Genomic DNA, 18,644 nt, shown 5'->3' on the forward strand with positions numbered 1-18,644 from the left:
TGTGCACGCACACACACACACACACACACACACACACACACACACACAAGCTGCCATGTCAAAGACTTGAACTGTAGTTGTCCATGTGGGAGTCCAGTGCCTAAACAAACACACCACCTGCTGGTCTCTTGATGGACAGTTTTCACTTTCCTAAAGTGTTGACACTGTGGGCTGCCCCCTTATTTCCCAAGTGTTCTCATTCTTTGGCCCCTCTGTCCTCACATTCTCCAAAGTCTACTTCTGATGAACAAAGTTCTTTCTAGACACCCTTCTTCCTCTGATTTCTCCTTAACTCTCTGGTTGTTCCTCAGAGATATAACCTAATTCTCTTGCTTTTTTTTTTTTTTTTTTTTGAGAGAAAGTTTTGTTTTTTTTTTGCTCTAGGGTACATGGGCTCACCAGAGAGACAGAAAGTAAGAAATCACTCCCCAGTGGGATGATCATAGTGCAATCCCTTTACCTCCATTCTCCTCTTAGGATTTTGAGCACACATGCACACCCATCCAGCATGTTTCAAGCCACCAGATTTGGCACATGAACCATAGTCAGTCAGGTAGGAGTCTAGTGCCTTACCCACTATACCACCTGCTGGCCCCTCTCTTGTGCTTTAACCATTATCCTTGTGTTACTCAGGCCCATGGTTTCAGCAACCACCAAAGACTTCTAAATAATTGTCCTTAACTTGACTAGTTGTCTATCAGAATCTCTCGGCACTTTCTTATCCACATCCTAGGCTTACTCAGTGATTTATTCACTAAGTTTTTATTAAGTATCCGGGGCTTGGTACTTAGGGTTGCCAATTTAGCAAATAAATGCACCAGATACCCAGTTATATTTCAGTTTTAGAGAAATGATGAATAATCTTTTTTATTATAAACATATCAAGAGAACTGCATAATCATACTAAAAATTAGGTGGTATTTATCTGAAATTCAAATTTGGACATTCTATAGGTAATGAGGCAAACCTATCACTGCTATGGTAGGGACCACGCATTAAGAGAACAATGATAGAGTTTCCTTTATAAGGTGTTTACTGTATATGAGGGACATAGATCAGTATAAAGGACTGGAATCCATGTTTTAAATCAAAGCATTTCTAGTTCTTTGAATGTCATGTGATGTTTATCTCTATCTTTATTTCTCTCTGTCTCTCTCTTCCTCTTATTTGCACTATTGATTCCCATGGCAGGAATCTCCACTTTCCCTTTCAGCCTCACCTTTCACTCTTCCATCCTCATTTTCCATCTTAATTGGCTTATTCTTTCTCCAGACACAATTTGGGTGCTATTTCTTCTAAAAAAGCCTTTCAGATCACCCCAGGTCGGGTTAGTCTAGAGCAACTTTATCTCCAATAATAGCTTAAAAGAACCCTGGGATTTAGTACTTAATATATGGTTTTATTATTGATAACTCATCAGTGACCCTTACCTATAAGGTCTGTGTATTTATATCCCCACAATCTGGTATAGAGGGACAAGAGGAAAAGTTGAAGTCATATTTGTGCAAGAGAGTAGAGGGACAGAAAAGGAAAATAGAAGAACGCTTAAAGTAAGAGAGGATGGGGAGAAGAAATGGAAAGGAGAGGGAGGAAAAGTAGAATGAAGAAAGGGAGAGAAAACCTGAAGAAAAAGCAGAAGAGAATAAAAGAAAGGGGAGAAGGATAGAGAAGAAAGATTAAGAGGCAGGAGAAAGGGAGTGATGAAAAAAGAGGGAAGGAGAAAGGGAAGAAAGGAAGAGGAGTGGAAAACCAGAGGAGATCAGGAGAAATGGAGGAAAGGAAAGTGGAACTTCCGATTGATTCTAGGTGACCTTTTCAGAAACAGCTGAAAACCAGTGATTTAAGGTTCAGCTCCATGCTAGCATTAGCTTCTCATCTCACAGACAAAATACATCTTTCCAAATAATCTTTTTATGAGATATGACTGTATTCTAAGTCTTTCCTGAGTCTAACTCTATTATTTCTGCCAGTTTGGCTTTGTTTTCCTCACACTTACTGAGAATTTTGATTAGTTAGGGAAACAGGCTTTACTCTAATAATAGTTGGACTTATTTGTTCCTATCTTACTGTGCTGATTTTTTTTTCTTTTCCTTTAATGATTTTCTCATTTGATGGACAGATGGGAAAGGAAGAAAAAAGAATCTGAAAATGAGTTTTTCTGTCAAGAATCACAGACAAGCCAGCCAAGGATCATAGATTACAAGGTCCTTAAAAGAATTGATGTTATGAGGAATAAATTGAACACTTTTCAAACTATTTTGTTCAGATCTACCTCAATAGTAATTGATTTTCCAATGATTTGGTCAATATGCCTGAAGCATCATGTGTACTGTCCAAGGGAAAAACAAAAACAAAAACAAAACAAAACAAAACAAAAACAAATAGGGCATCAGCCCCACCTCTACAAGGAACATATTATTACTAACACTGTCACCACTTGGGGCAATGACTAGGACACAATATATATTCAAGCGTGTGAGACTAATACAGTTATTGCCTAAGCTACTACAGCTTCCGTGAAATATTCATCATCTCTGGACACTGCAGTTCAGGATCACTCACTGACATTGGGGTACTAAACATCTCAATGGTATTTTTAGTGACTTCCAGAGAAATCATAATGGACTTTCTCAAATGGCCTCTTACAAGTTTTAGCACTGGAAGTGGTTTGACCTTGGCAAGTAACTTAGCCTATCTGGGTCTTAACTTTTTTTATTTTTATTTGTTAATTCTGGAGGACATGTGCACTAGCCAGAGAGATACAGAAAGAGGGGGAAAGAGAGAGAAAGCATCCTCTAATGGGGCATAGTCACATTGCAATCCCTTCTCCATTTCTCCATTCTGTCAGAATTTGAGGCACACATGTCCATGAACCTAGCATATTTTTCAAGTCACTAGGGCTGGGATTCATACTGTGGTCAGCAGTGTGGGATCCATCTCCCTTAACCACTAGGCTACAGGCTGACCCACGGGTATTATTTTCTTTAGTTTGAAAGTGAGGAAGCTGTACAAAATTAAAGTACTTCCCAATTTTGAAAAACATATGCAAAAGAACATACAAATATAGAAGAGAAGGCTAAAGTTTAACTTGTTCAAGATTTTACAAATTTGGGACCAGCAGTTAGTGTAATGGCTATGTAGCTGAACTCCCATGTAGTCGACTGCCGTTGGAGTCCCAGACCCAGTGGCTTAAACTCACGCTGGGAGCATGTGTGTGCATGCCCAAGATCCCAAGAGGAGAATGGAGGAGAAGGGATTGCAGCATGGCCATCCCCCCAGGGGGGGTGATTTCTCACTTTCTGTCTCTCTGTCTCTCTGGTGAGCGCATGAGCCCTATAGCAAAAAACCTCTCCAAAAAAAGAAAAAAAAAAGATTTTACAGATCTAATATAGCTCAGGGCAAAAGTGATGAAGTCAACTGCTTTTGCCAATAATTATGACATATAATCCATTTTTCTTAAAATCATTTCTATTGAGACATCACGAAAGCAAAACAGATGATTTATAACTTCATAGTCACTTTCCTAATCATATCCCAATAGCTGTCATCTCCTTGCACAAGACACTCACTTCTGGAATCTCAGCCTCTTAATAGTTGTCAGTGTGGAGCTGAAACAGACCAGCCTTTGAGACCCTCAAGTGTCACTTTGCTAAAACCACCAAAGATTCTGACTCTTGTGACCCAGTAACCTTACAGAACAGACTGTTATTTATGCAACAACCAAGTCTAAGAACTGTTATTTTATGCCTAATTAAGGGAAGTTTCTGTTTGGTGTTTTCAGGAAAAGAGGCTCCTGAGGATACATGAAAGTTTTCTTAAAGAAATCATTTTAGGATCAAATAGATTCAAAGAGCAGTTAGCTGGATTCACCTTTAGTATAAGACATAAATTTAAGTAAGAGTGGATTTCTCTTTAATGGAAAGAAACCAAGAATAACTGATGAGAAACAAATAAAACCATAATAATTCACAGAATATTAATAGTCCTGTCGAGGGGGAAGTTAGTAATTTATGTCAGTGCTTGTATTCATTCTCAAGAGGACGTTAAGACAGGTCTCAGGGCAGTCCTTAAACACTAATGTCAAGAACACGTAGGAAAATAAACAGACAAGTATGTCCCCATGGTTTGCTCAAATAATCCAAACCACACTGAATTATGCAATCATGTCACTCAGTGTTCATACAGTTTAAAGATGACTGTGCCTCAGGCCTTCTCTAGTATACCATTTTGAAATAATTTATTTCCTGCAAAAGACAAATGGATATAGTATATTCACAGGAAAATGCTTTCTATGATTTGAGTACAAAAAATAGTCATCTTATTCCAAAACTCACTGACCTAAATCCTTTATGTGGTCAAAGTTCTATCTCGTTAAGTTTAAAAATGTTCATGGTGTTTGCTTGAACTTGAACCTGTCATGTACAGATACCATCTTCCCTGTCCTCCGTTCCCATTCTACCCTCGCTTCACCCACTCGCTCTTTGCATTTGGAAATGATCCACCTCAGATTTGACTCTCAAGACCCTATTAATTAAAGAAGCTACAGAACAGTCTCTGTAGCTGTTGCATCAACATTTTCTTTGCCTCTCCTACAATCTGATTTAGCAGTTTTATTATTTCCTGTGAGATATTATCATGCCTTCATGGTGACTTGTTAAGTCAGAGGGCCAAATTATAAGGGGAAGTTTTATTTTGCCTAATTAAAATCCAAAGTGTACACTAGCCTACTTTTGGAATGGTCTCTTGCCTATTTGCCAAGAAGCAAGTAAAAGTGAATGCTATCTTATTTTAGAATAAGCAATGCAAGGAAAGACATGCATTTGGGCCAAGAGAATTTTATTTCGTATTTTAATTGTAAAAATGTTCTGATTAATTATGATTTTTTGAGATACTTTGTAAGTATACAATTTCATAAGCATGGGCCCTGCCTTAGCAGTTAACACAGTGTCTGGCATATAAGGGGAGCTCAATAAATGTTTATTAAATGAATAAATGGGTGAACTGAAGAACAATTGCCCTAGGAGACATAAAGGTGGGCAAGATGCAGACTTTCTGTATAAGTCCTTCGATCTGAAAATATCTCATGGAAATTAGAAATAGTTTTAATTCAAAGCCATAGTTAATTTTCTTAAAATAAAAGGAGATAATCTTAGATCTGTCCTGGACCTATAAAAAAATAAATAAATAACCAATTGTGCTGACTATAGATTAATGTACCTTAGAACTGAGATAAATCCGTGGTACTGAGGACAAGTCAGTATGCCATTAAGAAGGTTAAGCAGTGCCCAAAGTCTCCATAGCCAATATGACTGAATGCAAAAGACACATGGACTGTCATTAAACGTTCTCATGCAGTTTTTAAAAATAAATGTTTTTGACAAAGCAGAAATATAAGCTGTTTACCAGATTTCCCATTTCCCAGAAAAAAGGGCTGAGTTGCCCCCCTAGGTTATTAATGACCAGTTGGATATCAGAATTTAAGTAAGGAAGTATTAATAAAAGAAAATGCACTGAAAGGAATGGACTTGGATTATGGAAACCGACATACCATTATAACTCCCTTTATGACAAATAGATAAATGACTTTGGAAATGAAATGCTTCTGTCGATGTAAAACTTATCAATTGTTTTCAAAAGAGAACACACATCATATTTTGTTTCTGGGAAGTGCACCATGACAACAGAAAACACAAGCTTTCCTGATAATCAATGTTGTGAGCCTATATACAGAGGACCAAAAATAATAGGAACAAGGAAATCCAATTGTTTGATGGTTATGAAAGCCTGCCAAATATGATCAGCCTCATCCATTTTGTCCCTTAATAACATTAAACTCCAAAAGAACATCATGTTAAAATAAAGTTGAAATCCTTACTGAGAAGCAAATGCTATTGTAAAAAGAACCTGCACTCTAAGGTTAGTTCAACCTGGGTTGGAAATTTCACTTCCTAACTAAGTGGACTTGGACAAGCTTTAACCCACTTGAGTCCTGTAACTGGAAAGATAGTATCTTTTCAGGCCTGTGGAAGGATTAAAAATGCAGCATCTGGGGAAATAGCAGTTAGCGTAATGGCTATGTCGCTGGACTCCCACGTAGTCAACAGCAGTTCGCATCCCGGGCCCGGTGGCTTAAAACTCACGCTGGGCGCATGTGCGTGCGTGCCCAAGATCCTGAGAGAAGAATGGAGGAGAAGGGACTGCAGCATGACCATCCCCCCTGGGGGTGATTTCTCGCTTTCTGTCTCTCTGTCTCTCTCTGTCTGTCTGGCGAGTGCACGCGCCCTATAGCAAAAACCTCTCCAAAAAAAAACAAAAAAAAAAAATGCAGCAAAAACCTCTCCAAAAAAAAACAAACAAAAAAATGCAGCATCTGGGGCCAGCAGGTGGTGTGGTTGTTAAAGTGCTTGATTCTCACATGGCTGACTATGGTTCAAGTCCCCAACCTAGAGGCTCACTTTCTCACTTTCCCTCTTTCTCCTTCTCTTTGGTGAGTGCACATGCCCTAAAGCAAATTAAAAATAATAATAATAATTTATAAAATTAAATAAATAATTCTTTTTAAAAATGCAACATCTAGCTTATCAACATTTCTCAACATATCCTAGCCAACACTGGAGTTCTGATAGGAATTGCCAATTTCTTACTTACTAGTTATGTATTTAAATACATTTGAAATTTTTTTGGAAAATATCTGGTATGATTATTTCTGAACATGTGCAGTTTAGTAAATTCTAGTTCTTCTTATAGACCTGAGATACAAGTTTGTTTATGAAAGTTCCCTGTGTGAATTAGAAGGTTTTTTGTCATCCCAATAAAATTAAGTCTTAATGTAGTCTTCATTTTAGACTAACAAGTTTTCAGTCTTCATTTTAGAATAAAGATGTTACATAGCTTTATTTATGTGTTTTCCCTTTTTATTTTTGTAATTTTTCAGGGAAGGAAAACATGAATATAAGAACCTAGAGGCCATCTGTAAAGTTCTATCTCATCTAAGGTCATTTTTTAGCTCTCAAACGTCCTCAGTATGTCTCTGAACTTGTTCTCCTTTCTTCTCTTTCCTCAGTCTCAGAGAACTGCCCGAATCCCTTGATAACGTCCCTACTCCTGGCCAATTTTCTACCTCTCCTCTAGAATATAGTGCCCTCTTCTAATTACTGGCTAAAAATTGTATGTGTGTGTATGTAAATGACAACTCCATTTCACTGACAAAAAAATCATCAAAATTGGTTTCCCAAATGAAAATGGCTTTCTCCAGATCTGTCTATTTCTCACCTTCTTTGAATCATTTAGAATAGGAAGTTCTTCATTTCTCTTCCTACCAAAAGAACATTTATATTAAAATCAAATTATGTATACAGCTTCTCTGAGCTTGCTTCACTAAGTGACAAAAGAAAGACCAATCAGTATATCCTTTGTGCCAGATCTCTGATCCCTAAGCCTTTCCACTAAGAGGGAAATAAATAGACCTGGTTCTCTGAATAAGGGTGATTTATAGGGTTTAACAATAAGGCAATCATATTTCTGTTTCCCAGTGTTTCTTTCAGTTTATGTGGTGGAAGCTGAGTCTTCCTTTCCTCCTGAGATATCTCATCTCACATAATGGTCAAAATATAAACCTGACTAAAATTTGAAGTCTTTCTTCCTCTTGCCAGGACTGTGGTAGGTGGAACTCCTGCAGCTAAGAAAGGAAATAATGAATAGATTACTTTTTTTTTCTCTTTTTCTTTTACTTATTTATGCATCTCCTCCTCCCTCATCTTGCTCACCTGGTGACAGAGATGAGAAAATGGGGCAAAAAAGTTTCAATGCAACTATACAGTCACGAACTGATAATATACTCTCCTTTTCTTGGGTTCTAAGTTGCCTTTTTGTCTTTTGAACATATTAAAGGGTTCTTCAGAGATTCACTATTCCCAGCCGTTTAGCTGGAATTCCTCTTACACCATCCTTATTATTTCCTTCTTTGGCTCTAGAAATCCAGGAGTCATTTCTACTTCTTTTTACCAATGCCTTTTACTTATCTGGAAGGGCTCCTTGTAGAGGATATTGCTGACTTTGTCTGATCTGCCTCATGTGAGGCTCATCTTTTGTCCACAGGAAATAGTAACCTGAACTTTGCCCAACACCACTACCTGTGCTGGTGAGTAACTAAAGCCTTTCTTATACCAGCCAGCCAAATCTGTCTTTTTTCTTTTCTTTTCTTTTCTTTTTTTTTTTTTAAAGAGAGATGTATGGTATAGGGTACATGCACTGGAGAGACAGACAGACAGACAGAAAACAAGAAATCACCTGCCTCCCGGGGGGTGGGGGCAGGGGAAGCAACAATAAAACCCCTTCTCCATTCTCCTCTTGGGATCTTGGGCACACATGCATATGCACCAAGCATGAGTTGTAAGATGCCAGGTCTGGGCCTCGAACCACGGTCGACCATGTGGGAGTCCAGGAACATAACCATTACACCATCTGCTAGTCTCATCTATATCTGAACTTTTAGGTTTTCCAAGTGCAATAAGACTTCAATTCAGAATGCTCAGTCCTGCAACTGTAGGAAACATTGCCTATGTTCTCTCACTGATCTTAGGAAAGTGTCCCTCTCTTCACTTAAGGTTAAAATAGAAGTAACCTGACTTTCTCTTGGACAAGTAGTGTATTTGTCACAATGCTGTGCTGATAAATGTTTATTTAAAGCTCTCTAAAACCAAGTATTTATGCATGTATATATGCACAGACCTAAGTTTATTGTAAATTTCACAGATATAAAGACTGTATAACACATAACTTACATTGGGTTATCAGAAAAGTCATGATGTATTTTTCTATGCAAAAATGCATCATGACTTTTCTTTCAGATGACCCAATGATAATAGTTAAATATATGCTATAATTTGAATTTATCCACCCAAAATTCACTTAAGATGTGGAAATTTAATCCAACTATGACTTAAGAGATGGGCCAGAAGGTGGCATAGTGGTGAAGGTGCTGGACTCCCACCTGTCTGACTACAGTTTGAGTTCCAGACCCAGTGCCTTGAAAATCATGCCAGGTACTTATGCATGCCTATCCAAAATCCTGACAGAAGAATAGAGAAGAAGGGATTGCAGCATATCCAATCCTCTCAGGGGGTTATTTCTCACTTTCCTTCTCTCTGTCTCCCTCTCTCTCCAGTGAGCATACCCACCCTATGCCAAAAACCTAAAAAAGAGAGAGAGAAAGAGAGAGAGAGCAAGCGAGCTATTTGGAGGTAATTAGGATTAGATAAATTTATCATGGTGGGGCCCCCATGATTGGGTACTGGTAGCTTTACAAGGCAAAGAGAGAAAGAGCTCATGCTCATTCCTTCTACAGCAAGAAAGCCCTCACTAGGTGCCAGCAGCATGCTCTTGGTCTTTCTAGTCTCCAAAACCATGAGCTAAATAAACCACTGTTCTTTAAAAATTACCCAGTCTGTAGTATTCAGTTGTAGCACCAGAAAACAGACAAAAATGATATATAATGCTCCATAATGTAAATATCACATAGACATTAATTCTCATAGAATGATTCAATAGATTCTTACCAAACTTTTTAGCAGCAACCAATCTATAGTTGGAACCAAGAAACATGTTCAAGGGGACTTGGAAAAGGTTTTGTAAAAGTGTAATTAAGTTATAAGTTTATTTTGGTGTATTTTTTTAAAACCCATCTATAGTTTTTTTTCATAATGCACAATTGCCATAAACTTTTGGAAAACCCTTTATGTAATTCCATCATGGATATCCAGTGATATTTTCATTTACAGTAATGAGTAATAAGATCAGAAAGAGAGCTATAATTAATTTGACAATTTACCTTAACCTTTGATTTAACTTTAAAAGGGCTTAATTGCCTGTGGCCATAGCCACCTGAGTCACTTCTGGTAATCTTGTAGGCTGGTAACTTAAGTTCCACCCAAGGGCAGGATCTGGAAAAGCACAGATCAGAGCCTCTTTCTTGAAAGAGACTAAACGTTACCAGTGTGGGAAATCTGGGCACTGGACAATGTCCATAACTGACACTCACTTGTCCCCTCTGAGGCCTTGTCCCCAATGTGGAGGAGCTGGCTGCTGAAAACGGAAATGCCCCAAGCTCTGAAGGGAGCTCAGGACTTCAGAGTCCACGCTGGCCTCTAAAATTAAGGATTTATTGGTCCTAAAACCCCAGCAGCTGCCCTTGGACATCTGGAAATCTCACTGGACAAGCCTCAGGTAACTCTTCAAGTGACAGACAGAAACGTGTTCTTTGAAATACTAATTTTTGTCTAAATCAGAGGTTAAGGTTATTTCCCAAAGTAAACTTAAGAGAAAAACAAGGAAAATTAATAGTAAACACGAAAGAGAGAGAAGAATTATGAAGATAATTTTTATGAAAGGATTTATATATGATAAGTTGACTAAAATTTAAACATAGCATTTTTCATGAAGGGATCAGGAGTGCCCTTAGATGACCTCCATCCAGCTGCTACAACAGCCTAGTGGGTAGAGCCACCAAGACATCCCCGACTGCCACTTCACAGAAGCCTTGCTTTGCCTCTCTTAATGTCTTTGTTATGTCAGATTGTCTTTACCTTCTGTTAAGCTGAGATATTCCTATAAAAACTGATACCGTGGTTACGGAATAGGTATCATGGTTATACCTATCTCGTCTCTCACTGGGCCTTTGAAAGACTGGGACTCTCTCACTTTGAACAACACCTAGGAATTTAAGAAAGAAAATTGGGCAGAAATTATATCCCAAGACACTTACTCTGTATTTGCATTTCAACCTGCTTTTTTAATACCCGCTTGTTCTTTTACTGTGGATCTTCTACTTACCTCTGTGTACCTGCTAACTGGACTGGGATGTGTACCTTGGTCTGCATCTCTTTACTACTTTAAAATGCTTTCCTCCAACCTTCAACAAAGCGTACACAAAATATCCCAAAGTCTCTTACAGATTCAAAACCAAATAGACCCCATGGTATGATAATTTTCCCAAACCAAAGAGGTCTACACTTTCCCAAAATAGAAAAAAAGGGATCTCTGCCTCTTCGCCTCTTTTTGGAAGAAAATAGTTGTTTGTATCCTTCCCCTGGTTGCCTCCACTGTAGCTCTCCTCTTAGTTTCTGTAGGACCTCCACTCCTAAAAATGCCAAGCCACTTTATTTGAGACACCATCCAACAATTGGCCCCAAAACAGGCTGAAAACATCTGGTTGCTCCAGAGGGTATGATATTCATGCTTGCCACCAGAGGACCCAAACCATCCCCATCACCCTAAAAGACAATGCCCCTTCTCAACTTGAAGCAGCTCCAGAAGACTGACCATCATCCATAATCCCTTGTCCTACCATCATCTCATTTTTTTTTTTGATAAAAGATAAAGGCCGGCAATGTTAGATAAGCCCCTGCATGGCTTTTAGGTAATTTCCTATCAGAAAATAAAGAGAAAGTTGCAGCAATTTTGTCCAGAATCCTCTGACCAAAACTTTCCCTTACTGGCAGCCAACATTCATAGATGGGCCAATAAGGTCACCGCGGCAAATAAGTTAATCAAAGTACCTGCCATTCTGTGACCTTACCCCCCTACCCCCCTCATAAAACTGCATCACATCTCCTTAGTAAGGTGGGTTGAAGTATGTCCATCTTCAATCAAACCCCTGGGTGCTCTTTCTCTCAATAAACTTGCCTTTTTCTCTTGAAAAAGAAACAATGAGTAATAAAAAAGGGAAGCAATAAAGAAGTACGGCAAAATTTCACTTGCTCTCCATGATGTCTTTGACTTTTTACTGAATAAGTTTTAGAAGACGTGTGCTTTTTATAATGTAACTAAGTTTAGTTTGCATTTTTAACATTTTCTCAATTACTTTGAAATTATCAACCAACAATAAATCAAGCCCCAAGTCATAGTGTTAACCAATTTTTCTGGTGTAAATATTTTCATCATGGCTAGTTTCAAATACAATGTAATGTCACCAAAAACAGTAGAGAAGATATATACCACTATGACACTATGAATGAAGTATTTCCCAGTCAGCAATAATAGATGTATGTAACCTCAAGAATACAGATAGTAACAAAACATAGTAACATAATCAGGGAGTGATGAATCTTACATATTTATTATTTTGGTTTGATATAATTTATTAACCATAATAAACATAATTTTTAATAATGTGGTTTAAATGCTAATAGCTGCCTGAAAACAACTCTCTCCCTACATTATCTCTTTATCTTCATTTTTCTGATTCTTTTTTTTTTTGTAATGTGTAGAGAGCATGTATAGTCACTGGAAGAGAGACACAGATGGGGGAAATGAGAAAGAACCCCTCCCCCATAGGGGACTGTCACATCACAATCCCTTCTCCATTTCTCCTTTTTGGGATTTTGGATGCATACATGTGCACCTGACATGTTTCCAAAGCCACTGGGTCCAGGACTCAGAATACACAGCTATGCGGGATTTATCTTCCTTAACCATCAAGCCACCAGCTGGCCCCATTTTTCTGATTCCTTAATTTTTTCTTTGAGGGTGAAGAACTTTTAAAATCATCTTTCAATGTAGGATTTCCAAGTTCTACTTTGAAACTTTACTTTATCCTGTTCACTTTGTAAAGGAATGTCTCTGAACTAAAACTTTCATTCATTCTAACATCCTGCTACAAAAATAGATGAATAGATGAAATGATGGCACAATAAAGAATGACAGAATATACATGTCAGAGAAGACCTTACTGAAGACATGTCATTCATGCTGAGACCTGATTAACTAGAAGGAGCCAATTATGTGAAAATAAAGAGGAATTTTTAGGAAGAAAGAGACAACAGAAGACCCAAGAGGGGCTGTTCAATCTATTTTGCAATGTACCTTTAGCATGGTGAGTATTGGAATAGGAGTAGAAATCAGAAAGATAGGCTGGGTCAGAGTACGCAAGGCCTATTGGCCATCGTAAATGGTTTGTGCCTTAATATAGTTCTCCTTGTAATTCTTTGGGAAATTTTAAATAAAGGAGTAATATACCCAATTTACATTTTAAACCAGTCCTCATTTGGTAGTTTAGAGAATGGGTTAGCAGAAGGCAAGAGTGGAAAGTTAAGTGTCTAGCTAGGGTTTTCTTGCATGGATTAAACCCAAAGACCATAATGACTAACTAGGATGCTAATGGTGGAGACAGAGAGGAGTTGACAAATTAGACATGTTTTCCAGTAAAAGCTGAAAGAAATTGCACTGCAGATGAATTGAATGTGTGAAGAAAAGGGAGGGAAAATGGAATGATGCCTCAGTTTGAAGCTTGAAAGATGGCAATTGAGTGAGTGATAGTATCACCTGTTGAAATTTGAAAAGGTTTCAGTGGAGAAACAAGATTTTGTTTTCATAGACATAGATAAAGCCAAGGCAATGACAAGTGGAAATGTCAAGTTGAGAATGGCAAATGTTAGGTTGAAACAAGTAAAACTGTCATTTTTTTAACAACCAAAAATGACCAAATACTGACAATTCCATAGAGTTCAATTTAGTTGCATTGAAACCCAGTGGAAAGGTCAGATACATATGAAGAACGAAGATGCTGCCTGCATTATTATGGCTATATGACCATTCTCTGTTACATAATTAATAAATATAAAACACTATACGACTATAGCTTATCATAGTACTATTTGTAACATATTCACAAATAATTATACACACACACATACACACACACACACACACGGAATAACCAGATTATGAGAATTCACTAACTCAAAGGGTTTCATTTAATATACCACTTCAGCTTAAAGACATTTTTCCACATTTATAAGGATGGATTTCAAATTTATACGCCTCTGTGGCAGCTGAGCACCATGAAACGAGTTACCATGAAGTCATCTCTGCAGCTTTGTAGCTGGCACTGGTAGCACCCAAATCTCCTCTCTGCATACTGGTAGCTTGCCAGTTTATGGGAGAGATAATCTCGTGCACCATTTACAAATTTTTCTCCCTTTCTTATGTTTTCACTGTTCTATTTGTTTTATTTTTTATTAAAATTTCAAGTATATAAAAATCAATGATCATATAGACTTTGTTAACTGTTGAAATGATCCTTCTAATCTTGATAGTAAATAAACTTTGGCTTAGAAGAACTTGGCTTTTTATAGTTTATCTTCCAGAAATAAATAACCCTCTCAAAGTAAAAAGAAGACTATATACTAAATTAATCAACAATATGACACATTTTATTGAAACACAAATCAATGTATAGTACAACATGTAAATGCAAGATACATCATTAGGTTATTGGCATCATTCCTCCAGTATATTCAACCAATCACAGATCTGATCAATTTTTCCTTTAAAGCTTCCATAAGCATGTGCTCCTACATTTTTCTTTTCTCAACATCACTCTAGCATAGTATTATTTCCTCATCATAATGCCTGGGTTTCCAAATCTTCCCTCTAATGGTTGTCTTTACTCCCCACCTTCCCCTCTCCACTCCTGCTACCCCAACCTTTCTGTCCTCCTTGTCATTATCAGTGACTAATGAGACCATATGCCTGGATCACCACAGACCTCTCTCTAGGAGGTCAGTTCTGAAATTATAACACTGTAAATGCATTTATCCCTATGTATATGAAGGAATTAAATGAAGTGTATTTGTTTTAATTTGTTTCAGACCATTTAAAAAAAAAAGTTTCTTTACCCTAGAGAATGGCATAATAGTGAAAATATTCCCAATCTGAAAACACATTAGAATATGGGCATTTCTTGTGGTAGTGCCTAAATGGATTAAATGTTTGAATTCACAGAGGGAGTACTGGGAACTAGAAGATAAATGAGAAACACTAATTCCTTCATAATGAAAGTAAGTCATGAGTTTAGGGATTTTCAGATTTCAGTTTTCAATTTTGTCTGGAGCTAAACAATAAAAAAAGAAGCAATTTTTTTTTCTTTTTATTTCTTGTATGTATGTAAGTATGTATTAGTCTTGGGTTTCTAGCTTATCTGTGGAGACTAGCATATGGTAAGGAACTCTAGAACTATAACTTTTCAATAATGATGAACTTTACATTGTTCAAATGCAGCATGTTTAACTAAGTGAATTAAAAATAAGAATTATAGCACTGCATAAAACAAGACATCAGCATGATATATTGGGTATGTCATTGAGCTGGAAGGCAGGTAATTTGAGTTTCTATCTTATTCTCATTGATAGCTTTCTGACTTTGAACTAGTTCATTTATTTCTCTATAGTTTTTTCATCTATAAAGTAGGAGTGGTCTCAAAGGTCTTATCGCATATTCACATTTTACAATTCCCTCATTTCATATTTCCTGACAGAAAGTAATTTTGTAGTAGGAAATCAAAAAATACTAGTAGTTTAATAAGTGTTCTCTCACAGTCCTGGTGGCAAGAATAAACTGATAACATGAGGTAGGAGGGATGCCTTTGTTGAAATTTTTGCATTTTTTGTAATTTTTCCTATGAGCAAGAGCATACAGAAAAATCTGGTTTGACTAATCTTCTTCACTTTTATTTTCCTGAAGTAAATATGACTGGCTACTCTGGTGCTTCATTTTCTTATCTATAAACACAGTGTCAGTTTATAGTCCTATTTGTCCTAAAAATCTAGCTCAGCTTTCTTGTTGTCATTTGTAGGCTTTATGGGATTTCACCATCTTATGTGATTTGGAGTGAGGCACACAGGTACTATAATCGTTGTCCAAGGTGCACAGATTTTCCCATCTGGACAGGTCTAAACAGACTTTTAGGTAGACACTTTAAGTTCCCACTTTCTAGTGTTCATGCCCTTGAGGATCTGCTTCTATCCTTGCTTCTAGTCAGTAGAACAGAGCAAGGATAATGGAATGTCCTTCTGTGATAATTTCATGTTATATGGCAAAGGTGATGGGGTGCGATTATGTTGCGTTATATACGAATCCATCTTGCCAGAAGACTTCCTATAGAGCCTTTCTCTCCTTGCTGACTTTGAAGAAGCGAGCTGCCCTAAGTCCCACAGTTACAAGGAAATATGCTGCCAAAAGCCTGGGTAAGCTTGGAAGCAGACTGAGCTCCCACAAAAAAACACCATATTGGTCACTATCTTGATTGCAGTCTTAAAGGAGACCCAACTAAGCTGTGCCCAGAATCCTGATCCACAAAAACTGTGTACTAATGAGTGTGTGTGTGTGTGTTTGTGTGTGTATGTGTGTGTGTTTCAGACATTTTCACTTTAGGGCATGTGTACTTGCCAGAGAAAGAGAGAGAAGAGACAGTGAGAAATTATCCCCACGGGGTATGGCCATGCTTCAATCCTTTCTCCTCCTGGGATCTTGGGCACACATGCACAGATGCCAGGTGTGAGTTTTAAGTCACCCAGTATAGGACTCGAACTGTTTTCTTTCTCATTTTGAAAGCTTCTCTTTCAATCTTAATCATTTCTTTCTTCTAAAAGAATGAAGAAAAAAAAAAAAAAAAAAAAAAACTCCAGATAGCTAACTTTGATCAACTTCTGGTTAACCTGAAGTTCAGAAGAAGCTGAGAGTCATCTTATCCATTAGTAGTCTTTTTAATCATTTCACAAATTGCTGTTTGGCTCAGATTCTGGTTCTGCAATGGATGAAACTTGGCACACAGATTTTTCCCAAGCTTTTCTCATATTTGATTCATAATTAGCAGCTGCCTTACCAAATTACCACACAATTACAGCACCTGAGTCTTTTTTTGGAGCTCTTTCAATTAAAACACTAACTGGGATTGGCAAGGCTTAATTTTATTCATCTTGTTGGTCAAAATCAACAGTGTTATTATTTGATACCACATAGAGATGATAGTTCCAAGTCCTAGGTATCTCATGAGTTTATCTATAATCCGTATGACTTTATTTTGTCAGTAAATTTTATGCTACTGAGTAGACCAATAGATTTAAAATAATGACAAATTGAGAAGCACTTGATGGATGAGGTTTTCTGAGTTAGGTAAATTAATGACACCAAGGTGAACAATTTATATAGACAATTGAAACATTTACTTGACTAATAGAGCTAATGACTTATATTTGCAAGATGTAAGAGTACACAAGTAGAGGCAGGAAATGTTAGTTGATCCAGCATTGGCCTGACTCCTGAACAAACATATCCCTTCTTTTAAATTGTGAATACCTTTGTTGCCAACCCAATCCAGTTGGGTCCAGGACTTGAACATGGTCTACTACATGAGAGTCCAGCTATGAATGAATCATCTGCTGGTCCCAAGCTGCTTTAATATTTAATTGTATTGTCTCTATTGTGCCCTGGGATCATGTAAAGCCATATAGTTTACATAATAATTAATACCCTCAAGGCAACTTAAATATTGTTAGGTACCTAACAATATTTTCTTTTATCATTAACATTAAAATAATTACTAAACATCTTAACCAGTTCTCTGACTTGGCCCCTCGATACTTATAAATGCAATGTATTAGTTATGTGTGTTTATGTGTGTGTATTGTGAGCCAGTGGGTATGTTCAGGAAATAAAATTGTATCTTGTTTTTCTTGCTCAGCGATAGTGACTTTCTATTCTTTTGAAAGCAGTTTCCAAAGATAAATTTACATCAACTGTCTATACAATCTCAAAACAAAACTGCATAAAGGAAGAATGCATAGACTTAGAGAAGCCTAGCACCAGAGAATGCTATGATCCCTTCTTCAAATGATTGTTTAGAGAAAGGTAAACATGTAGATGTATAAATAGCATTATCTGGTTGAAAGTGGGTTTGGCGTGTTTGAAAAAGAGTCCATTTCAAAAAATAAAATTTATCACCAAATTAATCTATGAACTGAATGAAATTTCAATAAAAATTCCAACAGATATTTCTTCAAAAATGACAAATGACCCCACAGTTCATCCAGAAAAGGTCAAGAATATGTAAATCATTTTTGAAAATGATAAATATTCTATACGGTGATTTACCCTTCCAGAGTATAAAGACCATAAAGCTAGAGTCATTGAAACATTTAAATCTGAAGTAGAATTAGATCAGTATATCAAAGACAGATCAGAGAAATACAGTTATACCTTTGTGGAAATGGCCTGTCAAAGAAAGCCAAGTAGATGATAGACTAACTAGAAATACCAACATTTTAAACTTTTTATAGGAATCTATATAACTAATAGAATAATTTTATAAAATTGTGATAGAGAAGGATCCTTTAAAATAACAAACGAATGGCAGAAACCATAAAGCAAAGATCAGGACATCTTTTCACAATAAAACGTAGAACATGATGGAAATTTTTATGGATAAAGTTGTAAGGGAAGCTCTAGTTAGAGAAAAAAAGAAAATATTGGCAATATACGTAGTTGGCAAAAAGTTGTTATACCAAATATATAAAGAATTCTTATAACAAGAAAAAGATATTAATACATTTGAAGGGAAAAAATGAGTAATGTGGAGCCAGCAGGTGGAGTGGTGGTTACGGTGTTGTACTCCCACATGGTTGACCGCACTGAGTCCTGGATCTGAAGGCTTAAAGCTCACACTGGGCACATGTATGTGCACACACAAAAATCTCAGGAGGAGAATGGAGGAGAAGGGATTGCCGTGTGGCCAGCCCTCTCGTGTGGGTGATTTCTCACTTTCCCTCTGTCTCTGTCTCTCTCTGGCAAGCACACACATCCTATGGCAA

This window comes from Tupaia chinensis, unplaced genomic scaffold (genome assembly GCF_000334495.1).
Source record: "Tupaia chinensis unplaced genomic scaffold, TupChi_1.0 Scaffold000101_1, whole genome shotgun sequence".
In the NCBI taxonomy this organism is placed as follows: Eukaryota; Metazoa; Chordata; class Mammalia; order Scandentia; family Tupaiidae; genus Tupaia; species Tupaia belangeri.